At 34.0% G+C, this 8,626-nt stretch overlaps 1 long non-coding RNA gene across 1 annotated transcript; it reads left to right on the top strand.

Annotated features, from left to right (window-relative positions):
* The first annotated feature begins 256 nt into the window (after positions 1-256).
* LOC123532517 (uncharacterized) lies at positions 257-3,125 on the top strand. Its single transcript, XR_006682660.1, has 2 exons — positions 257-378; positions 2,919-3,125. It is a non-coding gene; the product is annotated as an uncharacterized LOC123532517 (long non-coding RNA).
* The last annotated feature ends 5,501 nt before the right edge of the window (positions 3,126-8,626 follow it).

Raw genomic sequence — 8,626 nt, 5'->3', positions numbered from 1 at the left:
TGTTACTTGCGAACACCCTAACTTACATTTTTACTCATAGCTGCGTCACTCGTGATAAATGTGATACACCTGGAGAAAGATATTTGACCCAAACAAATATCCTCAACGTTTTTATTATTACATCGTTCTTACCTTAATTAACACGAAGCCGCATTTAAACCTCTATTGCCTGTCTGTATTGACATGTTAATTAGTTTTTACATTACATTTGTAACATAAATTAATTTTAAATGTAATTATATCTTTACATATTTGACTATTTTATAACGTTTGCAACAGTATTAAGCTGTATTCTTGTGATATCTGGAGAAACAAGAACGATGAAACTTTACGTTGTGGCTTTGCTGCTGGTACTTGTGCTTGTGACTGAATCTACACGTAAGTACGAGTACTTTAATTTTATGGAAACTAGTTTACTAATATTTCACAGTACAATGCCAAATGCTTGAAGAGTCAATATTAGTAACATAGAGCTGAATTCATATCAGAAATGTGTGTGTCATTTACGGGTGTAATTTGGAAACTTACTCGTACATGTATTGTTTTATGAAAAAAAAAAAAACACAGAAGTTGGAAGTTTCGTGTGTTAGAACTACAGTACCAGCGGTTCATATCGGGGAATGCGGCTTCTTTTGTAGAGGAAGAGCTTTAAGAATTGTTTGATGCGAAACAATGACAGAAAAGTTCAGTCGCGACTAAGCAAGTGTTCCATATTATTAATGTCTGATACATTGAGCTCCATTCATATCAAAAATGTGTTTGTCATTTACGGGTGTAATTTAGCAACTTCCTCTCCTGTGTAATTATTTTGAAAGAAAAAGGAAAACAAAAACACACACACAAAGAAGTTGGAAGTTTTGTGTGTTAGCACTTATGCTATCTTCTGTTATAATTACCTGAACTATCAGCGGTTCCTATCGAGGATTCCTGCTTCATTTATAGAGGAAGAGCTTTAAGACTGGCCTGACGCAAAACAATCATACAAAATTTAAGCCGCGACTAAGAAACTGTCCATTTTATAATGTCCGTTACATAGAGATTAAATCATGTCAGAAATGTTTCTGTCCTTGGCTACACGGCTGTCTATGATATATTACGGATAGGGCAACCGTGTCCATACGTGGTTATGATACACGGTAGCAATGTTCCTACTTCAATTTTCACACGGCAACAATCGTAAAAGACTACTGAAAAGACCTAAGGAAAGGATGTTTCTTCTGAAATTACAGATTTCGCAATCTATTTTTGCCCTTTGATGATTTTTAAGGCTAGGCATTTTGAATCACGTAAATGTGTCATGCATTAAATTCTTCGTTCAACATTTAACACATGTTGTGCAATACAGAATATACGGGATTAAATTGCAGATATTACACGCTTTTAATAATATTTTGACAAAAAGGTGACCTTTGACCTTGAAATTGACCTTGACCTTTAATATTTTTGATATGTATAGATATGATATGATTGTCAAGTGTTGTTGGATTACACACATTAAAAACATATTTGTTTACAATATTTATAAAAACAAATAACCATTTACAATACGAATAGTCCTCTACTTCTTGGACACCATCTTGAGTTTCTGGATTATCCGACCATTAATATTAAAATGAAAGTTTGTTTCGTATTTTGCAGACCCTGGCAAACAGTTTGGTATATACAAGTTACTGTTTACAGACGTAGACCAGTTAACCCCCGAAATAAGCATATGTTGGTTCATGTCCTACACTAGCTATCTTAAGTTTTAAAAAGTTCAGTGATTCTGTCTTTAGAACTAGTTACTAGATTGATTTCAGCAAGAGACCACGTATCGACAATCACACAGCTTTCCAGGAAAGATTTGTTTAATATAAACAAATGAACCGGGAGACAGGTTTTCAGATAAAGCGCCATTTATGTAGTAACACAAATGGCAAACATTTCTGACTATTGTGTCTTGTTATAAAATCTAACCTGAGCATTACATACCCTAGTGAACTAGACCTAAAGAAAGAATAGCTGAAAAAGTCCATGAAACATTATTTTTTTTTTGTTTTATTAATATATTTCTATAAAAAAGAACCCATATTTCTGTATCAACAACACTTATAGCAATAGTAAAAAGAGTACGAATCAACACAGCATACTTCCAAAGACTGAAGAGTTAGAATTAATTTTAAGGTGTAGGACATATTTGTTAAATACATCAAATTGGCATGAAGAATCTTAATACTTAGACCACTACCAAATCAAATATAAGCCTCCGCAGGTCTATCACAAGTAGTCCAAATACAAATAGGGCTAATCTTTCTTCCTTTCCCCGTGCCCTTTCTCAATAGTATCGTGTTTTCTTTTATAATACCGTGTTTCAGTATGTATGTGTAGCATTCTGTCGAAATTGGCACGTTCCTATTGCATGATAAAAATGGCACTGTAAGAATTTTATTTATCGAAAAGTGCCATTGAAATTTTAAAGAAGCGAAAAGTAGTAAATTCAGCGGGTTGTATTTAACAAACTGAAATTTGAGAAAAAGTGTTTTATAAAAAAGTCTGATATGCTAGAAAATTGCTAAATAATGTCGACGCGGGAAGAGACACAACTAGCAGTGGAGCGTGGTGTAAAAATCGAGATTGAAATGATTGGATAGCATGCGAACATTTGATCTTTTTGCTTTCAACGCTTCTAGCACTCACCTGTACTTATTTATGGAAATGTTCTAAAATATTAACTGAACAAATCAAAACACAATTTATTAAATGTTCGTTTTTACCAGGTTCAGAGAGAATCATGGTGCAGACGAAGGTTTGAAGTTTAACCAGTAGACAAGTTATCCATTTTGTAGCGCTTCGATTACATATTTTATAAACATGTTGTTTAAAATCGTAAACAATAAGGAAACATAAAATGAAAAAGTCTTCCTTATTTATTTTTGCAGCACCAGATTCATTCGGAACGGCCAAAAGAAGACATGTTAGCAGCATCTCGGGTCCTCGTAGTCCACAGGTGAATGTACAGTCCCAGTACAGGAATAATAGGTCGCCGCATGGACGTAAAGACTTGCCGATTGCATTTTGAAGGAATAGCAATGAGAATGTTAATTAGCAGAGAGGATCAAACAACTCAATAAAGTGATAACATAGTTTTTGTTTGTATACTACTTCATCTATTTTTCCTCCCCCATTGCACCTCTATCCTTATCACAAAAACTACCGAAAAAGTCCTTAATTTTCGGTCTAATCATATAATCGATATATTAAAAGCAATATACTACTTCTTTGTTAATATAAGCCGATATTCCTTAGCAGTTCGTTTTCTCTTGATTATGATATTTACTTCCAATTACCACATTTCATTTAAAAACTGTATATGAAGTTTCTTGTTAATAATTCTTTTCTAAGAAATTCTATTCATAAGACAAGTATCGCAACACTCGCAAACTCGAGTAATCAATGGAGGGATTCGCTACAATATAAAATTATTGTTACTACACTACATCTGCTACATAGCATACTCCACGGAACATTGAATAATTCAGTCATTTATGGAACGCCAAATAATTCATTCATTTATGGAACACCGAATCGCTTCTTGCATTTGAAGCAAAACATATTGCTTGGATCAAACGATCATTTTTAAGCCTATAAAGGTATGCTCTAGCTATCACTTCGTATACCATTTAAAAAACAGGTTTGGGTGCTAAATTGAACCAGTCTGTGAAATACACTTTCTCATTAGCTCAAAATGGACAGGGAAACATTTATACAATATATCAAAATAACTTCCAAAGAAAATGAGTTAATATTTGAATCACAGACAGTTTCATAGAACGCAAAGTAGAATTATGTCGGACTCCGTAGTTGTAAGGATTCCAAAGAAATGCCGTCAAAACGTTATAGGGTTGGTATAATAAATCAACTCATACAGGCGATTCTGCTACCAAAATCCTTAATTACACAGCACAAATAAAATATGAGATGAAAGGCCCTATAACAATACCAAAAAGGGTGTCAATGCATGGTTGCCAGTAAAAGCTAGAGAACAAGGTATATGTGTTACATACCATATTTTATGATGGCGGTTTCTGTTTCAAGTGTTGTGTTTGTTAAAATGGTTTATTTTAAGGTTGACGATTTGATTTAAAATAAAAGACATCTAGAGAAAGTTTTCTTCATGAATAAGATCTGTTTCTATCACATGCCTTATTGATGAATGTTGACAAAGCCTTTTACATGAAATGTTTATCCTGCAAAAGATAATAGTACTTTTACAAAATATCAAATCCTGGGGTCTGCAATTTTCACTTTGTTTAAAAACACAATTTGTTATTTTTTCGCCATTTTTTGTTAAGACAGCTCATTCAAACTACTATACTGAACATGATATAACATGGCATGTTCTGATTTGTATCTTTCTTAGAAGACATTAAGTTTATTGTCTACCAATATCGATAATTATCTTTATGCTCGCGGTGTGGATGGTCACCATTTCTCCATTTACGGTTGCTTCGAAAAGGTGTCGCAACACGTGCTGTAAAGGTTGCGTAACAATCCCTGCAAAGGCTGATATTTATTTTAACTTTATTCGTTTCTTGTAAGCTTCTATTCTTTTTATAAGACAAATGGCATTGTCACACTTTCTTGCATACCAGACATGGATTTCGGGTATTTTACCGGTGCTGGAAAACTTCATATTACATCCCCGGACACGTGCTGTAAATGAAGTTTTACGAACAACATATATGCAGACAATTTTTGTAGACATTTATATTTCATTTTATAATTATAAAGAATGGAATAAATATCCAATACCTTGATAGTCCATTTTTATTCCTGATACTATATGTCTCGATTAGAAAAACGTTATCTTATCAAACTTACATAACTTTGTGCTGCAAGTAATAAAACAAAACCGGAATTAAACATTGTTATTTTCTTTGAAACATCATGACGTTTTTCCTGTCTACGCGCGTTGCTTCCCTTCGCTTTGTTTAAATACACTGCTACAAGAAAATAGTTTTAAAAAAGAAAGACGTTCGCTTGATTTTATTTTTACCATTAATTTTGGAATATGGCGTGCTAGGAAAAGATTCTATCACCGGCTGTAGGTGCAGATTATCATATCCGGCTCTCGGGTCCTTTTTTTTGTTAATGCGGTAATTCGGCAGAGTCTGATTACCACCTTAAGCAGTTACCCTTTAGCCATATATTTCCATCTGCACAAACTAGTGAAATAATCTTACATTCTTGCACACATTACTTTAGAATTTACGGCAAAATCGCCAGGCACCCTAGTAAGATGACTCTGGAGCCGATAATGACAACTAACGATCCGTACGTGGTTCACTAGACTGATTTGAAAGTTGATGAATATGACTGGTTTTAAAATATCTGATATTTCTGTTAATATAAAGCAATTTAATGTTATCTAATTTTTAACCTTATTTTTGTGTAAAGTATGTGTTTTGAAATTTTTTAATGCTTCTTACGCACTGAGCAGATACAATGTACATACACTTACTGAATAAAAGGTTTATGGTAACTTTATACAGTTACGGTTTTATCTGATTGACAACATAAAGTGATATGCACCAGATATAATACTGACCCAGGTAGTAGCTAATAAGAATAAATATATTATTATTATTATTATTATACCAGATTTATATAACGCCCTTTTCATGATCAATTTCACGTTCAAAGGCGCTTTACATAGTTCAAATGCAGCCACACAGGGCGCATAGTTCATCCTCTACTAGTACAGACACAGGGCGATCTGACCAGAGGGACAGAGTGAGACAAAGCCCCCGTGACAGAGAGATCAGAAATCAGATACAGGCTTGACCGACTAACTTAGCCTAGCTCATTGCGAATAGACAGCCTGGTTCTTTAACGTGCCCAGTGTATAGCACTGATACACGCAAGGATTGCCTGGGTTCCTGACTAGTTCACCTCTAGTTGGGTGGGAAACACTGAAAAGCGTTTCTGAAAATTCCCGAGTAGTTGCCGGGGATCAATCCCCCGACCTCAGGATTGGAAGGCCAGTTTGCAAACCACTGAGCTATCCGTCCACCCAATATATCAATGAAGTAAATTATAGTTAAGATCGGGGTACGTTCTTACATATTATCCATAATTCTAAAACAAGAAAACAAACAAACAAACAAAAAAAAAAAAAAAGAACAAAAAAAAAAAAAAACAAAAAAAAAGGAAACCAAACACAAAATATATTTTTCTAGGGCTAGTTCGTTTCACATTTGGGGCGTATGAAATTTATTACTTTTTCCTTGTAGCTTATGGCCGGAGTACGCCGGAACGTTTGTTTAGTCTCAAACCGACGAGAATGTTTTCTTGCTACTCACGTGACCAGCATATCCCGGGTTGGATTTAACGAACTGACTTATTGACTTATTAACGGACAGGTGATGTCAATCATGACGTCAAAGAGCTGCGTAACGTCTGATTAATTACTACTCGGATAAGTAAGTTCCAGTATAATATTAATCGTAGTATTTCTTTGAGCATGTTAAATAATGAAAACCATGCTGTTTTCTTAAGATGTGTTGTATGATCTCATATGGTATATCATTCAGGTGTTTGGATATTTACCAACCCCGGATAACGGCCTCATGGTTATATGTCTGTCAATCTGACATCTGAACCACGGTAGATATGACGGCAGTCAAATTTGAAGCATTCAGCATTTTAATATGACATTGGTCAAAATTAGAAGCTATAAATAGGGTTTAACTCCTTATTATTCGAAGTAGTATAAAACAACAGGCTTGCATTTAGCTATTTTATGTAGTTAAGCAGACTACCCAATGCATAGCGTGTATTTTCATGTTGCGTATTCAATTTTGAATATCAGAACTGTTATAAAAATATTTGGAATTTCAATGCAAAGAAAATGTGGTTGGTTTACTTTAAAAAATAAACCCCTGACCTTCATATTCTGACTCTAATATAACAGAAATAAAAAAAAATGTTGACAAGTGAATAAAAAAAAAATAAAAACAAACAAAACACTGTTTTACTTTTCAAATAGAAAAAAAATTCTTGTAAACAACATCATCTTAAGTTTTCACTCGCGGCTGTTTTACTCGTGATGGTAGTGCTCCAAAGAAAAAAATCGACCTTACATTCAATTTGAAAGAAACAAATATCCGCAATGTTTATATTATTTATTTACATTGTTCTTATTCTAATTACCACGAAGACTGAAATCTGCGTCGATACCTCTATTGCATGTTGTTGTTTACCCGTTAATTAGTTTCTGCATCAACAGTTAAATTAGTTTTATATTTCATATGCCCTATTGCATACTGTCTCTGCATATTCGATTTATATAATACGTGCGACAGTGCTGTTCTGTATTCTAGTAATTTTAGGAGAAACAAGAAAGATGAAATTTTACGTTGTGGCTTTGCTACTGGTACTTTTATTTGCGACAGAATCTACATGTATGTTCAATTACTTTTATTTTAATAATTTTACAATTTTTGTTTTACTTCTGTTTTGAAACTCCCGCATTTACATAAGAAGAATAAAACATCTTATATTTGTCAAATCAAAATATTGCTATATAATTTCGAAGAATAACCTTTTATCGGATGGCCCAATATTTGGGTAGACCTTTGTGTTTACAATTTTAAACTAATCAAACGTTTTATAACAAGGGGTTGATCACGTATAATTGCGGAATCCGACTTACGCTATATCGTTATCATCACGCATAAGCACTGGATCTGACTCGGAGCGCTTATCTGTTCTCACGCATTATCAAGGAATCACGCCTGAATGAGTAAGTCGTTTTAACATCTACCGTGCAATGAAGTAAATCCATTGTGGTTCAATTAAGCTACATGTTGTATTAATGATTGGCTATTTTTCCATTGCCTTCCGCCGAGAGGAGTTCCTAAGATCGAAATGCTCTAAAATATGGATTGAACAAAAGACGTTTAATTCGCTGTTAAGTTTGACGAAACTAGAGGAATATAATGCATCAGACGGTTTGAATTTTAGACAATTTATCAATTGTTAGTGGACCGAACCTAATAATCAATATCGTAAAACATGAGCAAATATAAATTGTACTCCGATACTAGACTTGTTTATTTTTACAGCACCAAATACAGATGGAACGACCCACAATAGGTTTCTTAATGTTTTAGATACTCTATTCTTACAAGATAATCGGTATTAATTACGCACAAAAACAGGAATGGCAGGTCGCTTCAAGCAGGCATATCCGGGTTGCTGCTTTAGTTTCCCAAGAATAGCTAAGAAAATGTTAACTAGCAGATGACAAATGTTAGCGAGGAACAAATAGCTTAATGAAGTCTTACAATAGTTCTTGCTTACGTATTAAATCATACATTTTCCTGACCTCATTACTCCTCTATTAATATTATGAAACCTGTTGAAAACAATCCTTAATTTTCAGTCTAATGGAAAGCCAGTGTTAGAAGTAGTCAAAAATTCCCGTTTTCTGAGTGTACAAACCCATTCGGATAGTCGCAGCCCGTTACTCTCTGTACATTAAAAAGTATGACGTTTGACAGTGCTTCTACTATGAGGTCCGGACCGATATATTAAAAAATGCTGTTTCTTTGTTAAATTACTGAAGCATTCCTTTCTACTTGAT

The sequence above is a fragment of the Mercenaria mercenaria genome, chromosome 11 (assembly GCF_021730395.1).
Source record: "Mercenaria mercenaria strain notata chromosome 11, MADL_Memer_1, whole genome shotgun sequence".
Taxonomy (NCBI): Eukaryota; Metazoa; Mollusca; class Bivalvia; order Venerida; family Veneridae; genus Mercenaria; species Mercenaria mercenaria.
Note: the sequence above shows the minus strand (reverse complement) of the source record. Positions and strands in the feature narration are given on the sequence as shown.